This window comes from Thermobia domestica, chromosome 10 (assembly GCF_964235325.1).
Source record: "Thermobia domestica chromosome 10, izTheDome1.hap1.1, whole genome shotgun sequence".
In the NCBI taxonomy this organism is placed as follows: Eukaryota; Metazoa; Arthropoda; class Insecta; order Zygentoma; family Lepismatidae; genus Thermobia; species Thermobia domestica.
In genome coordinates this window covers 218,788,749-218,806,823 of record NC_137463.1, presented here as the reverse complement: position 1 = coordinate 218,806,823, position 18,075 = coordinate 218,788,749, and the positions used below count along the sequence as shown (strand labels likewise).

General features: G+C 40.4%; 1 protein-coding gene across 1 annotated transcript in view; it reads right to left on the bottom strand.

Annotated features, from left to right (window-relative positions):
• Positions 1-14,167, bottom strand: part of LOC145662995 (fatty-acid amide hydrolase 2-A-like) — a 286,215-nt gene extending 272,048 nt beyond the window's left edge. The window contains exon 1 of the mRNA XM_081729105.1: positions 13,964-14,167. The gene's annotated coding sequence lies outside the window, so the exon portion shown is untranslated. The remainder of the gene's footprint in view (positions 1-13,963) is intronic.
• Between the last annotated feature and the right edge of the window lie 3,908 nt (positions 14,168-18,075).

Here is an 18,075-nt window from a genome sequence, read left to right as displayed (position 1 = left end):
ATGGATTCTGACTCGACTATCGATGTGATGAGGGCAGTGTCGTGATTCGTGGGACCATGCAACGTTGTGTCATAGCTCGGCCGTCTAATGACGATGAGCACGTACCCATTTCAGTCGTTATCGAAGATGTCGTGCGTATAACATTACTTCACGTGTGAGACGTCTTCTTCGGAGGCCCATGTCTAATAATGTACGGCGAACTGTGTGATTAGAAGTACTTGTGCTTTGTCCACTGTTAAAGTTTGATTTTAATTGTACCACAGTCTGCACCTTTGCCTGTTTTATCAATCTCGACGATGTTAGATATTCTTAATGAAGTGTGGTCGCCTCACGCCTTGTCTTTTTTGCTGATTTCCCTGTCCTTTTTCCACCTTTGTAAGACGCTAAACACAACTTGTGACCACCCAGTAAGTCGCGCTGTTCCCAAGATACTAATTCCAAGCCGTCTGGCCAATACTATCTGTGCCCTATCAAAATCTGATATCACTCTCTCGTATCACTAACCAGTTATAAACTCTTATGTATATAAATATATATACAGGCCTTCCCCAGTCTTCGCACAAGCACCTTACCGACTGATAGATTGAGATCCCTGTCACTCTAGCGAGCGCTTGTGCTGTGTCCCGTGACTCTTATGTCAGCCCCCAGAATTCGTTCACAAAGTAGCGGGTAATCATAATGAACTGACTAGTTAGTGTCGTGTTGATTTTACGGGGTGACAAAGGAGGAAGGGAATCTCCCCCTGGAGCTACGAAATTCTCTCCGGAGCAATATCTCCTTTTATTCTCAATGTGGATTCTCAGTGTTTTTGTAGTACCCCCTCAGTGTATTGAATTTCTCCCCGGGACAGATCTGAAATCATCACTGCTCTACTTACCAAATTTGAAGGTGCTAGTGTCACTATTTCCCATTCGAGTTTAATATATGAAGAAAACTGCTTATTTTGATCAAAGTTTTAGACTTTGTGGTAAATCACAACGACTAAATTGTCGTTGGTATTGGGTTGAGTACTTAATCATGGATCCAAAGACGGGGACACGCTGGATTCGTGCTAGACAACTTACCTCTGGTGCATGGGATCCGTTGTTCGACCCCCGGCCAAGTAAGTTTGTGGCGGACAACATCATGTCCTGGGTTTTCTCGGGGTACTACCGTTCCCTCTCACAATATCATTCTACGAATTCTTCCATCATTATTCAGTTGCTTTAATCATCCGTCTCCCTTAGCATAAAGGATAGAATCGTAGGACGTTAAACTATAAAGAAGGAAAGAAGGAAGGCTTCAAAAACTCGTTGCTCAATAGAGCAGGAAAACGTATAGTATGCAATGCAGTAGAAAAGGGAATAGTATTAGTATGTAGGAATAATGCAGAAACGCCCACATGGAACATTTCTAGTAGGCCTATAATAAATTAATTTATTCTGTAATATATAGGGAGGAGGGAAGGGAGTCAAATATGCAGCTTCTAAACTGAATGCCGCCGAAGGCTCTAGCCTATTCTGCCTAGTCGTTAATAATTATGTTCGATTTCACTAAAGCTGCATCCATCAAAAATTAACTCTAGTGTTGTATTCTTTTCTTTCTTGTACATGTTTCATGTCACGATGTTCAAATGAGCTGAATTCATTAGCAAAAATCAAAGTCTAACGTTTCCTTTTTTGATGTCGTCTCCACTCATAAAACTCAAGCACATAATTTCCTTTGACTCCCCGTAGCGATTAATATTTCTCCAAACGAATATCCAAAATGCAAAATAATGACGTCAGAACCGGAAATTCTTTCATGACACTAAGACATATAATTATAAGCAGAGATATGAAAGTAAAACAGTTTGCATTTCCGGTCCGAAAGCCTCCTTTCTCTGTTTCGAACGTAATAGACCTCTAATATATTAGTAAATAATTCAGTCATATTTAATACTATAACACTTCATTATTCATCAGCGAGTGTTTAATCCAGGCATTTTTCACCTGGAGAGTTGTAACTAACTAGCTTCTTGAATACGAATAACAAGCAGCGACAATCTATATTACAACATTTCTAAATGTTTAGTAGTCTAATGGTAGGAACATGCTTCAACGAGAACAAAGTAGCAAAGAATAGCACAGAGGAGATATAATGTCCTTCCTTCCTGGTAGCATAGTAATTCCTTTTATAACCTAGGTCTTCCTCCATCGCGGATTCTATTATTACATATATAAATCCGCAATGGATTTGCTAATTCAATTTTATGTAGCTATAGTAGTCAGGATATTACTTTAAAAATCTCGTATAGGTATAGGTATATATTTTTAGTGGGTATAGGTATATAAAAATGAAAGAGCCTATGTTTATAACTTAATAACTCTTAAACCCCGTGACCGGTCTCGATCAAATTTTCAACATAGATGAGGTTCGGGTCTGGGATGTTTTTTTATTATTTCACCTTGGTTATGCAACTTAGGGAAGGGGAAGATATATTTTTTAAAAAATGATCGAAAACGACCGACATTAGTGTCGAATCTATAGTTTCCTGGGTCGCTAAGATGAACTGTGACACTTTCGATGCCATTTAAATCCAAATTCAGCCCCCATTAGTACTGCTAAGGGTATGATGACTCTCCCCGTGTGAAGAACGGGTATTCTGCTAGTAATCAAATAAAAGCAGATGGGAATACTGTACAAGTTAGCTACAGTGATGTGACGATGTTGAGGGCTAACGATCGTGGGACGAAATCCATTCTAGGGGTTTTCCAATCCTTCTGAAGAGCAGGTAGTTTTCAACTCCCTGAAAGTTTCTATGTTCGTGTGTCTGTCGCATTCGATTAGGTAGAAAATTGAATAAAATTAATTAGAACACCATGGAGAAAAGTGTCCCTTGTGGGAAGATTTTGATCCCCCCCCCCCAAAAAAAAGTAGTAGAGTGCTCATCTTTGGTGTGAGTTTTTGGTGGAAATCATCATGGCCGTAGGTTTTCTTATAATTCTCCCGTTTCCTCTCACACCCTCATTCCATCAATTCCTTTCATGATTATTCAATTTCATTAATCATCTACCTCTTTTAGTCTACAGAGCATAAGTGAGGGGAATAAAACAGAAAAAAAAATAATTTTTCATCGATAATTTAAGAAATATACAAGGATGTATCGAAAAGTTCCAGGACTGAATCTGTGAAATGAAAGTTTCTTACCTTTGAAGTTAAATTCCTCCATCACTTTCAAAGTACTCCCCTTTTGCCTTAATACAGAGGTTTCAGCGTTTCTGCCATGCTTGGAAGCATTTCTGGAAGTCATTTTTTGGAATAGTGTCAAGTACCCGCTGCGATTCTTCTTGAATTTCTGGAATGGTGTCGAATCTTCGCCCCTTCATCCGAAGCTTCAGTTTGGGGAAAAGAAAAAAGTCACAGGGGGCCAAGGTCAGGTGAGTATGAGGGATTGAGAGCAACTGTCATGTTGTTCTTAGAAAAAAACTGCGCCACTTTAAAGGACCAGTGTGCAGGTGCATTGTCGTGGTGTAGAATGAGGCCACCGTTATTCCATTTCTGTGGCCTTTTGTTACGCACATTTTCACGCAACCTTCTTAGAACATCACAGTAGAAGTCTCCATTTACCGTGCTCCCAATGTGGGACAAATTTTCGGTGTGCGATCCTCTCTTGGTCAAAGAAACAAATGAGCATCGTCTTTAGTTTCTGGGTCGTAAGCATAAACGATGCTCTGATCGCCTGTAATGACATTTTGCCCAATGCCACACAGAATTTGATGTACACCCTTTGTTGTTCAACTTCCGCCATACCGCCGAGATAAGAAAAATCGCACACTGCTAATGCAACACACACACGAAAACACGTGCATCATTCAAACGCTTCCACTTCAAACCACGCTACTCGGCATACCGGCTCACAAGACAGCACCGCAACACATCCTAGCAGGAAACTCGTGAACTGCAATCGGTTTGCATGTTATGAGCACTGTCCTTGAACTTTGGAATACACCCTTATATATATATATATATATATATATATATATATATATATATTTCGTACCTAATACGTAGGTAATTAGAGTGGCGAATCTAGAAGGTAAAAACTAAAGGGGGGCAGCCAGAATAATTATATCATGAATGTACTAGAAGCTTTCAAAAATATATAAATAATACCTTAAATTATTTTTGTCACTCAAAAAACTGGGGAGCTTGCCCCTCTACCCCCCGGTCCCAGGCTAGATCCGTCACTGCATTAGAGCTTCCAATTTAACACTATTTTAACCAATAGTGTACAATGAACCGAAGGTCCGGGAGGAGCAATTTGTTTCATTAAGTTATTCTTGTGTTAAAAGTAAAATTAAAATGAAATTAATCATTTTTCACAAAAAGAAAAAAAAATAGAAAAAGTGTCCATAACTACATGACTACATGTACACTCATGTCCAAAATTATTGTTGCATGTCTATAATATGTTTCTGTAGGAATATAATTTGATAACGAATTCGCCCGGTGTTTCTTATAATGTTAGTATGTGTATAATCGGCAAACACATGTATGTGGCAAATTTCATGTCAAAAGAGCAGTAAATAAAAACTATAAAACGAAAATTTCTTGTCCATTTAGCAACATTTTGTTTTACTCATTCTAATTTTCGTATTTATAATTCTTTTGCTATGAAATTTACCACAAATATGCATTTCCCGATTATACACATAGTATTAAAAATACCCTGCAAAATCATTATTAAATTATATTCTTACAAGAAGACAGTTATAGCTATGCGACAATCATTTTGGACATGAGTGTACATCACCAAATCGAGATTGAACTTTAATTCTTATAATTAAATTATGCAAACAAATGAGACATGCACTATTATCTACTATATCAAATTTCAACATTCTCTAAATTTGTTTTCAATTTAAAAGTATGCACGTGTTGCTATTATCACAGATAATAGTTTTAACTTTGAATACGAACCCTTTTACCGCTTTTCATAGAGCGTGATCTTCACTCTCCAAAGTTCCCAACAACCTTTACTTACGAACACGCTACTCAAGAGGTTGTATACATTCGAGTCTTCCGGATATGCGGGAAAAGCAGGCTACCCAACCAGTGAGTCGTACATCCTGATGAGGTATGCGCGATAGTTTAGAATTTAAAAACTAGTGGTGTCCCAGTGTACAGCTACATGAAGGAGTTTGGCGAAGTTCTATTTTTTCTTTTCTTTTTTCTTTTTTTCTTTTTTTTTTAACGGCTCAACAGTGGAAGTTACCTTGCTGTCATCTACCCGTCAACAATTCTCTGTACACGCATAAACTATGATGTACCGGTTAGTGCTCTCAAACGGGTCGGGTCAGGTCAGCTCGGGTCGGGTTGTCGGGTCGGGTCAGTCGGGTCAGCTCGGGTCGGGTTATCGGGTCGGGTCACTCGGGTCGGGTTGTCGGGTCGGGTCAGTCGGGTCAGCTCGGGTCGGGTTATCGGGTCGGGTCACTCGGGTCGGGTTGTCGGGTCGGGTCACTCGGGTCAGCTCGGGTCGGGTTGTCGGGTCGGATTATTCGGGTCGGGTTGTCGGGTCGGGTCAATCGGGTCAGTTCGGGTCGGGTTGTCGGGTCGGATTATTCGGGTCGGGTTGTCGGGTCGGGTCAATTGGGTCAACTCGGGTCGGGTCACTCGGGTCGGGTTATCGGGTCGGGTCAGTCGGGTCGGGTTGTCGGGTCGGGTGAGTCGGGTCAGTTCACTTTGGTCAACTAAGTTTAGGTTGAGCTTAAACTCGGCTGGAGTCGAAAACTGCTGTTTTACACTACCTGCGTAATTAAAAATAGCAATTTTCAATTGATTTTATAGAAGCCATAAATGTATTTTGAACACTTGCAGCTAGTGTTTTTATGGTAAATGCTTATTTTTGTAGTTGTATGTACTTTAAGTTTTAAATGTGGAAGATTGATTTTACCAATCGACTGTAATATTAATATCTACGCCAATATGGAGTCTGGATTTAGAACAAAACTAGAAGTTGTTTAAGCAAGGTCAAAAGAAAGATTGGATATGGACGACCAAGCCCAAGCAGGGCCGCGGTAGCTCAGTGGTAGAGAATTCATCTCTGGTGCATGGTGTCCATGGTTCGATCCCAGCTTGTGTTAAGTAGGCTTTGTGGTGGAGAAACGCCGTGTAGTGGGTTTTCTCGGGGTTCTCCTGTTTCCTCCCACTTTCTTCATTCCACCATTTCATTCATTTCTCATGGTCACCATATCCCTTAGCCTCGAAGCAGAATCGAGGGACCTTAAACTCAGGGGTGTAGCTAAGGGGGGGCCATCGAGTCCAGGCCCCCCAAATGGTTTCCTGCCCCCCCAAATGACCAGCTTTAAAAACATCATAGTAAAATTATCTCGCTTCCTTCATTTAAAAGTAACAAAGTTATTGACAATTAATAATATACGGTAAAATAGTATGGAGAAATATTGTTTTTCCATACCGATCGAAAAATAGGATACATTTTTGTGACAGCAGATTACACAATTTACTGCGATTTATATTTGACAATTTAAAGACAAACATTTTAACAAGATATTATAAATACAGCCATAAAACAAAGGTACTAAACTGATTTGTAAGTACATTATATTTTTATATGCTTTAACAAGTATTTTAAAAGACAGAGAATGGAAAATTTGGTGAGAAACAATGTTTTTATTCAGTTTGGATTTCATTCGCTCTCTTTTATTTCTACTCAGTGTAATAAAATAATTGTTTTTTTTTTAGTCACGAATAATAAATAAATATTTTTGTCAGGAAACTATAAAGAAATTAAGTGAAATTTAAAGAAAATCAATCTTGTGTACATAGGTTCTGTATACAAGGTCTTAAATTTAAATAAAAAGGTAACCAAGAAAAGTTTTGTTGCTTTTTCACCCACCACCTTCGAACATCGATACGTCACCTAACCTGGAAGATCAAAAATAGTCCCCATCAACATCGACGACCTTCTGAAAACGTTCCTGAAGGCCATGGAATTCATCGCGGTAGAAGTTGGTGGGCCGTGAAACGAAGAAGGTATCAGGTGCATTTTGGACTTTTACTAGGGATTTGAATTGGCGGCCTCTAAGGTGATTGTCCAAAGAATGGAACAGGTAATAATCGGACGGTGCAATACCCGGGGAATATAGTGGTTGCAATATTGTTTCCCATCCAAGGCGGAGAATGGTGTCCTGAGTCATCCTAGCCACGTGGGACTTAGCGTTGTCCCGTAAACGAGGACCCATTTGCAATTCAGAAGTGATGGCTCCAGAGTTTTGAGTTTTTGTTGAGCACAGCTCAACTGCTGACACTACACAGTTGCATTGATACTCTAGCAGTTCCCGATGCACGATGCACCAAACACACAGAAGGACCTTCTTCTGGTACAGTGCTGGTTTCGGCTGTTTTGAAATCGGTTCATGGGACGCTAACCAATGATGACGGCGCCGTGGAGCTTCGTATAGGACACACTTTTTATCACATGTCAACGCCCTGTCCAGAAATGGCTCCGAAACAGTAAATAAACGTTTCGGACTGCCGCGTTGCCTTCTGGCCCGGAGTCAAAACATGTGAGACCCAACTTGTAGTGCTTCCCAACTTGATGGATGTGCTGCCGAATGGTTTCTCCACACACTGAATTGTAGTCCCAGTTCCTCTTTGTACGTACATGTGTTGGTCTTCTGGCATGTGGTGTTTTCGGGTGTTTGGTCATCGTTCTTAAACTGGTTAAACCATCGCTGCACTGTCCGCGTCGTCACGACACCCTCAACAAAGGCCTGGCATATTTTCTGTCCCGCTACAGCGGCGTTTGACCTCCATTTGAACTCGTTCAGCATACATGCTCTTATGACGCTCTGTGGATGTCTCATGTTCCCTCTGTCTTTACGCAAGTTCACTGTGTATCTGAATTGCCACAACCAGGTAGTATGTTGGATATACCCACACCAACAACTGACGTTCGCCTTATCTCCACTCGCATTCAACTCACGGTGTGAGGTCCAATTGAACACAGACCTCCACGAAAAGGGACAGAACTTTCTGGTTATTTTTATAGTTATGCACAAAAGTATAGCGTTTGGTCCCGGGCAGTAGTTCTTGATTAAGCATAATAAAAACTATCCTGAATATAGACCTAATTTATGGATAATAATAATAATAATAATAATAATAATAATAATAATAATAATAATAATAATAAATAAGATAAAATAGTGTTTTTAGTTTTCCAGAAGGAAACCAAAATTTTCCTTTCTTTTAGGCCTGAAAAGCACTAGCAGCAACACATTTTTTGCTTTGTACATTGTAGGCGCCCCCCCTCAAAAACGACGGGCCCTTCCTACACGAACCTGCTGGCTACACCCCTGCTTAAAGTGAATATTTCATTTAGTTCACCAAACCCAAGGACATCGATACAAGAACAAGATAAAGATTGGATATGCAAGACGAATTGCATAGTAATCTTGCTCTTGGCCTTGTTTTGGTGATCACCAAGTAGCGATGAGCGTATTTTCTAGCTTTCCGTATAGTATGAAATACCATAATCAAAATCACACTTGGTCTTCATTTGTACCGATGAGGTGAGCATTCTTGGCTCTTGTATAGCATGAAAGATCACCAAGACTACGAAATGCAGGACCAAGACTTGACTACAAGACAAAGAATAAGACGCAGTATTGATGACCAAGACCTAGGGAGCGAATTGTTTGAATTTCATTTGTTGGGCTGAAAGTGATGAAATAAAATTAGTGCTTTATAATTAAATGTCAACCTGTATTTTTAAATTCATATTATATATCTTCTTACGTGCAACTATATATACTGTAAAATACGTTTTAATTACCGAGAAAGAAAAATCAAAGTGGTACGGGTCCCGGAATCATAAGAACCTATTTTGGAATGAAAGTTGAAGGGTTGGAAAAAACCACAGGTGTTCTCCTGTTTCCTCAACCCTTATCATTGTAGTTAAATGATTTCCTTTTGTCTCCGCCAAGAGACTCTTGCTACTGCCTTCCGAGAAGACGCCCTGCCGTCCCAGTAGGTGAGAACACTGACCTTGAAGAAAAATTTCGTCACATAGAACTAAAGAAAAAAAATAATAAAATAAAATAAATAAATAAATAAAATAAAAATAAAAATAAATTTCTCCCACGTCGGGCATTGGTATCAGTTATAAAAAGAAATAACCAAATCTCAAAAGTGCCAAATATTCATTAAGATGCATATACAAATCCCCGCTTGATCTAGCTAGTGGTTAACGTGTAAGACTTCGGTACACGTGGTCCGGGTTCAATTCCCAATGGGAGTGCATTTTGGTGTTCACCCAGTGTTGTGACCATAGTGCTCTCAAATGGATCGGGTTGACCCGACCCGACCCGTGACCCGACCCGACCCGTGACCCGACCCGACCCGACTCGGATCGGGTCAGCTCGGGTCGGGTTACGGGTCGGGTCGGGTCAAGTCAACTCGGGTCGGGTTGTCGGGTCGGGTCAGGTCGGGTCGGGTCACTCGGGTCGGGTTATCGGGTCGGGTCAGTCGGGTCAGGTCGGGTCGGGTTGTCGGGTCGGGTTATTCGGGTCGGGTTGTCGGGTCGGGTCAATCGGGTCAGCTCGGGTCGGGTTGTCGGGTCGGGTTATTCGGGTCGGGTTATCGGGTCGGGTCAATCGGGTCGGGTCAATCGGGTCAACTCGGGTCGGGTTATCGGGTCGGGTCACTCGGGTCGGGTCACTCGGGTCGGGTCAGTCGGGTCAGATCGGGTCGGGTTGTCGGGTCGGGTCAATCAGGTCGGATCACGGTTCGGGTCAGTCGGGTCGGGTCGGTATTCAACCCGACCCGACCCGACCCGTTGAGAGCACTAGTACCGGTACTTACGAGGAAACTGGAGGTGGCAATACCAATGTAAATGACACGTCGTCTTCAGTTTCCTCTCAACAATATATTTCTCACTACCCTTTATTTCCCACTCAAAAACTTTAGTATTGCCGTTACAACAGATTTTTATTATATTTACGATTTACTAACGTGTGATACTGTCTCAATTATAAAGGTAACCAAGAAGTTTTTTTGCTTTTTGTGGAGGTCTGTGTTTCATTGGCCTTCACAACGCGAGTTGAATGCGAATGGAGATAAGGCGAGCTCAGTTCTTGGTGTGGGTATATCAAACTTACTACCTGATTGTGGCAGTTCAGTTACACCGTGAGCTTGCGTAAGGACAAAGTGAACATGGAACCTCCATAGAGCATTATAAGGGCGTGTATGCTGTACGAGTTCAAACCGGGGTCAAACGACGCTGTAGTGGGGTGAAAGAATGCCAGGGCTTTGGTGAGGGTGTCATGACTACGCGGACAGTGCAGCGGTTGTTTAAGAAGTTTAAGGACGGTGACGAAACACTCGAAGACCAACACATTAACAAAAGGCAGCAATTGAGGCGAACAGTAGCCAGACATGTGAAGAACTGGGATTACAAGTCAGTGTGAGTGGAGAAACCATTCGGTAGCACCTCCATCAACTTGGGAAGCACTACAAGTTGGATCGATAGATCCCTCATGATTTGACTCCGTGTCAGAAGGCAACGGACGCAGAAACTTGTGTTTCTTTGCTGTCTCGTCTGAGGAAGGAGCCATTTCTGGACAGGGTTTTGACATATGATGAGAAGTGGGTCCTGTACGAAGTACCACGGCGCCGTCATCATTGATTAGCAACCCATGAACCGGTTTCAGGACAGCCGAAATCAGCACTGCACCAGAAGAAGGTCCTCCTGTGTGTTTGGTGGACTACTCGCGACATCGTGCATCGGGAACTGCTACCAGCTGATCATAGCAAAATTCAACTTTGTACTGTCAGCAGTTGAGCCGTGTTCAAGAAAAACTCAAAACTCTGGAGCCAGCAATTCTGAATCGCAAAGGGGTCCTCCTGTTACACGACAACGCTAAACCCGACGTGGCTAGGATGACCAGAGACACTATTCTATGCCTTGGGTGGGAAACACTATTGCATCCATCATACTTTCCAGACATTGCACCGTCCAATTATCATCTGTTCTATTCCTTGGACAATCATCTTAGAGGGCGCCAGTTCAAATTCCTAATAGAGGTGCAAAATGCACTTGATACCTTCTTCATTTCACGGCCCACCAAGTTTTACCGCGATGCAATTCGTGGCCTTCCTAAACGTTGGCAGAAGGTCGTCGATGCTAATGGGGACTATTTTTGATCTTCCGGGTACAGAGACATGTTGATGTTCGAAGGTGGTGGGTGGAAAAACAACAGAACTTTCTTGGTTACCTGTGTAAAAGAGTTTTGATAAATCGAACTCCTTGCCATCCTAGAAGTCTAAAATTTAAACAATATTTTATTTTTACTATGAAGACTTTAGTAATAGCGTAAAACGAAGTTTGAGACAGATTGTATCGACCAGTGCTTACAACAACAACAAAAATACTTAATTCGAACCTAACATAAATATGTAGCGATGTTATAGATGTTCAGTGAAGTACGCCATCAGAAAAAAAGAAAGTGGGAGGAAACGGGAGAGTCCCGACAAAACCCACGCTCACGTTGTAGCCTATGTCTACCACAAAGTTCACTTGCAGCGGGCTGGGATCGAATCTGGGATCCAAGCCACCAGAGATGAGTTCTCTGCTATTGAAAGCCTGTCCCTTGGCCGAGTACGTGTATATCACAAAATGGATTTTGAGCCTGGTATAAAAGCTCCCTTTGGTCACTTTAGTTAACACACTGAAATCGTTAATGATAGTTTGTTGCAAATGAAATATGATCCGCGAGTCTTATGAACCTCTGGATATATCTATACCAGACAGGGGCATTCGGTGGTTATTTTTTCTTTTCCCAAGAGGAAGCAAAAGACCGATTTCATAAGGAGAAAAGCGATTGATTACAAGAGAGGCAAAAAACCGATCAACACACAAGCACTGTTGCTAATATACACATGCCCTAATGCGTGCACACATGGCCGGCTCTACCATATGTGCAACAGTTCATTTGCACGGGGCGCCAATTTTTGAGGGGCGGCAAAATATATCATAATTATGTTATTTAAAATAATATATCTTGTTGGAAACAGACTTCATGGTGATGGTAGTTGAAATTTACTAAGATCACCTATTCGAATACTACAAATCATGTTTAAGCCGAATTAATTTAAGTTCACACAGACAGTCCTAAAGCAAATGGTCAAACAAATCCCAGCATTAATTGCTTGATTGTTGTCAAATACAAGAATTCTCGAACAATAGCCAACCCTTGTTCCACTTGGGTAGTTATCACAGATTTGATATAAAAACTAGTCTTGTCTTTGTCACACACAGGTTCCTTATCATTGAAGATGGAAAAAAGTTCTTTTTATTCTTTTAACAGATGTAGAAGGAAAATTAGAAAATAAAGGTAAAAGAGTTAGTTGCACTGGAATTGTAAACTGATATATTGAGATTGAAACTCGACATTGAATTCTATAAAAAAGGGTTACCATTTCTCCTCTGCAGGTGTGTTTGTTTTATCTTTCACTGACACAATAGATTATTATTCAAAGGGAAAAACATACATAACAAAATTGTATTTATAGTGTTTAGGCTTTTGTGAGAGCCAGTGCACGTTTCCTACCCTTCGTTGTTCATAATGGGGTAGCTTACTTAAATCGTGTATTTTAATATTTGTTCTTTCTGGACAAATGGGGGCGGAAAATGTCTACGTGCACATAATACATCATATGGGTCAACAATTATTTACGCACATATCATTATTAACTGCAGTAAATAAATCCTTGTGAACTGTTGATTATTCCTTATGTCCAAGAATATCATCCCAACCGTAATCAGTGGAAGATTTACTGGGTTGGGAACTTTCAGGCTGAAGCCCCCCAAATTGCATGATCTCTTTTTTTAAAAAATCTAATGTTAGTCATTCCTATGCGTATAAGCTGCAAGCCCCCCTCCCCAAAAGTCTAGTGATAATTTAAATAATTTAAAAAAACAAAAACAAACCCGAAGCCTTCGTGAGTGAAGCCCCTCTCAAACTACTTTTCTGCATTCACCACTATTCATAATTCATTTTCCAACAAGAAATTCATTCCGGCATCTACTTAAATAGGAAATTTACCTAAATTTAGAATGCAGGAGGTTGCAGTAGTAAAAAATTTCTATCTTAGCGGTATTTTGGTTTGGACCGGTGCAAAAGTAACCCCGATTAGAGGCTGAAACCGTCTTCTCCCAGTTTTACTTTTTTATGACTTTAAAACGTTTCATATTTCAATTTCAACTATTGCATCAAAGTCCCATTATGCACAGTAGTATTCTACGAAACTGACTTAACTTTGACGGAAATTCTTGTATGTGATATCTTTCAAATTTTTGCGGCCTTTTACAGTGACTGCTTTCCATACCTCTACAACAACGAACCCTCCCGGTAATTAGAACTGATGTCAACCGCCAACATTATAGCCAAAATACAGTTTGATGTTCTATCTTACGGTGGCAGTTGAAACTCCCTCTTTACTGTTCATGATCTTACCGACAGATGACTGTGAAACTCTTTTCGTATTTTGTGCAAAGTACCTGATGTGCCTTACGGTTTTTAATGTAAATGTATTAAGTACTATAGTATGTATGTTTTGAAATGTCCACTTTGGAAAATTCAGGGGAGCAAGTGCACCCTGCTGCGGACGACCATTGTATACCAGAATATCATCACATAAAAGTCTAGAGTTAATATATCCTCTTATCTCCTGTCTTCAAAGGTTATTCATCCCATTATTAACTTATCCTCTCCAGTCACTATGAAACATTACACTGTAAAATGAGCTAAAATAGGGCAAAGCACTAATTAATCTTGATAGCTATATTCACTATATTACGTGAGCTTTAGCCGAAGGAAAAAAAAAAAGAAAGAAAGCTTGAATACACGTGGAGTTAGATACGTAAGCACTTTCACTCATGCACTTGACGAGAAATGAGTAGTCAGTGTACAGTACTTACAATGTGTGTGACTCGCAGTCAAGCACTGTCGTCCCCTAGCCTTCTCCTCCAACGCTGTGAGAAAATGTTAAAAACACGTCCTGCAGAACCACTGACAGCAGATCACTCGCACAACACTCAAGTAAAAATGTCTTACTCTGCAGTCCAATCACCCGTTCAACTAACACGCGACCTCAAGGCCTCCGGATGAATGTTCAATGCTAAATGCATAAAGTACGATGAAGTGTGTAGCACTGCCCTCTTCTAATCATTATACTCTATACCCTCCCAAGTACAGTACCCTTTAGCACTCAATGAGAATAAAAACCAATAACAGTAAAAATGAAAGTCCCATATAAAATATTGTATTACTGGTCTGACGGCGATTTAAAATTCAATCTACGGTGGCAAAGTGCTCACCTCTAGTGCGAAGGGTCCCTGGTTCCGTCTTAAGTCATAAATATGAATTTGTGGTGGACAAAATCGCAACCCTGGAATTCCTCGGAGTTCTCCCGTTTCCTTCCATATTCTTGAAATGAAATGAAATGCAATCTTTCAATTTAGGATCACACAATTATGTTCTTTAGGCTAATGGAGACGATGATTAAGGAAAGTGAATGATGACTGAAGAATTGGTGGAATGAGAATGTGGAAGGGAGTGAGAAGTTATCCGTCTCCTATTGACTTATATATTTTATTTCATTTTTCACTTCAAAATTCGATCTTTATACAGTGAGTCCTTAATATTTTTAGAAATGCACAATGATGAATGCCCATACATATACACTGATCAACCAAAATATTATGACCGCCCACTACATTTCTGAACGAAGTCATTGAACTGACGTTAAGAGGCACAAGGCACAGCAGAACTACTCGCGAGACGGTTACAGGAATTATTACTCGATCAGATAGTTTGATGTTTGTGCGTAGAATGGGAAAGGTCGGTGATATATTAGAGTGGTGCCAGATTGCTTTAAATGAGCATCAACGAAATAGCATGACTTGAAGGGTGTTCGTGAGCTACTGTGGTTACTGTCTTGTAAAAGTAGAAAACGCACTATAGAACCATCACCACAGAACAAGGTATAGGGCGGCCATGCCTCATTAAAGATGTCAGACGTAATGGATTCTTGAGGTTCGCGCAACGGAATAGGGCGTAAGATGTGGGATAACTAACAGCAGACTTAAAAAGTGGACAAAGCACAAATGTTTTTGAGTACATGGTTCACCCACACTATTAGACACGAATATTTGCAGCCGACATCCCATACGTGTACCAATGCTAAGCACACGGCATCATCGATAACGATTGAAATGGCTATGTGCCTATCGTCATTGGACAGCAGAGCAATGACATAATATTGCACAGTCCTATGAATCATGATACTGCCTTCACTACATTGATGGCCAAGTCAGAATCTGTCGTCTTCCAGGAAAACAGTTACTCGAGACGTCCACAGTAGGATGCCAACAGTCGGTCGTAGTTCCATTATGATATGGGGAACTTTCATCCATGCGCCTGGTGTTGCGTGTGGAGGGTACCATGTTGGTTACCAGCTATCGGCATGTCATTGCTGTTTTTGTACACTCATTAATGTCGGCCATATTTGCAGCTAGGAATGGTATCTTCCAGCAGGACAACGCCCCTTGTCAGAAGGCCAATGTTGTGCTGCAGTGGTTCAAGGAGTACAATGGTGAATTTCAACTGCTGCAACGTTCTCCAAGCTCACCGGACCTTAACTCAATTAGATATCTTTCGGATATCATTGATCGTCCAGTTTCCATCTCATCGACACCTTCCGCGAAATTTATAGGAATTAAGGGACTCGTCTGTGCTGGTGTGGTGTGCCATACCTTCAGCAACCTACTAAAGTCTCATTGCTTCCGTGTCAAACCACATTGCTGTTGTCCTGTAAGCCAAAGGAGGACATATAGGTAGGGGGTCATAATGTTCTGGCTGGTCAATGTAAATATTTTATTTGTCCCTTTTACTGCTAATTTTATTCAAATTATGGATGTCTTCTTGACGAACAGATCTAACATGCATTTTCCGTGCATGCGACAGTACGAAATACGGTTGATGAGATAAAGCCCAAAAATTAACTCTAGACTTCAGTTTCTATTGAAATAAATTTATATGTCGCGTATATACAGTATGGACCATTTATCTTAGAACGCCTTTGTAACTTATAAGCTAATATAAAAGTCTCCAACAAATTTTGTAACATGCAAATATTCAAAGGGGAGACATTGTTTGTTACACTCTGCAAATACCGCCAGATTAACAGTGTTGTCAACTTGCCATAAAATTATATACAGTGAAACCTCCCTTAACGGACACCTCTCAATAACGGACACCTCTATAATACGGACAAATTTTTTTGTCCTGGCAAAAATATATGTTCTCTTACGGAACAAAACCCTCTCTTTTACGGACACTCTCAGATACGGACGCGGACAGTTCTTTTTTACCCCCAAACATTTCAGTAACCTCTTCATAACGGACAGGAATTATTCTCGGTTCTGCGATATATGGCAGTAGACAGAAAAGTTTTTTTCCCCACAAGTATATCTATCATCAAACAGAACAACTTCAAGCTGAACTTGAAATGCTTCTTCTTCTTCTTCTTCTTTTTTTTTGCCCGCAATAAACTGCTTTCTGGTGGAAATCCTAGAAAATCTTCAATAAGCACTAACACTCATGCAGGGTTAGTCGTATGGTCAAGAATTCTATGCGGATCTTCTCTTCCGTAACAAATTTAGTGCTTTTTCCTCCTGGCCTTCCATCTTTTCCGACAATAGATAACAAAAGAAACATTCTTTATTTTGCAATAACATTTTTCAACGAGCAGCGTTTTCTCTCTTATTTTTTTGAAAAAGCAGAATTTTTCTTTTGTACAAATTGGTGTGTCAAACAGCTGAACAATTAAAGAAATTTGCCATTAATCGCGGTGAAACAGAAGTTCTCCAATTGATACAACAGTTGCAAGCAAAAGGATGTACACGGCAGACAACTACTGCAGACTTTTTTCCCAAGAAATTTGGTGAGTTTCTTCTCCACATTTTCAGTATTTAATAATAATATTGCATATTTATTGAAGCTATTTTTACTTTTCGTATAGGCGGTATGTGAATAAATGGATTTTTTTACAAGGTGATGACATGTCCTTAAAAAAATTACCATACATGCATTATTATTTGCAGCATACGAACATATTAACACATTCCCCAATAATAATATTATTTAACAGAAATGAATTTCTCCTTCATCCCTCCCGGTAATTCAAATATGTACTAAATAGAGTGTTTTCATATTGAATTTTACGTATTTACGCTCATACATATATTTACTGTATATTACTGCATACAATGACCGTTGAGAGAAATTAAATTTTTGTAACCTCTCTGTAACGGACACCTCTCAGTAACGGACAAAAATTCCCGTCCCATTGGTGTCCGTTATTCAGAGGTTTCACTGTATTTCTTTTTAAAAATGGCAGTACGTCAGGTTATTGCATATTTCAAATCTACGTGTTAAATTAAAACTTCTATAGGTCTACCACATTTGTTACTCAATGTTATAAACTAACGCGACGCTACAAATTACAAAGATTCGTAAATATGCACATTTTGGAAGTCTCTACAACAGTAGTAAAGTAAGTTAGATATACATGTAGTAGTAGTGGTCCGCGTTGGCGCGAATGACTCATCCTCACTCTCTTTTATGACCGGGATTTTTGAAATTCGTTTCCTTTTACGGCTAAGATGAGTGCTTTGGTATCTCGATTCTGATTGGCTGATAGAGGTCACGTGATGTTAGGCCCCGCCCACGCGGGAAATTCAAATTTTCCAGGTCACGTGGTATGACGTCATGAGTCACCCCGCGGGGAAATCCGTCACCCGGGATTTTGAAATTTGTTCCCTTTTACGGGTAAGATGAGTGCATTGATACCTGATTCTGATTGGTTGACAGAGGTCACGTGATCTTAGACCCTGGGATATTTGAAATTCGTTCCCTTTTACGATTAAGATGAATGCTTTGGTACCACGATGCTGATTGGTTGATAGAGGTCATGTGATCTTAGGCTCTGGGATTTTTTTAAAGTTCGTTCCCTTTTACGGGTAAGATG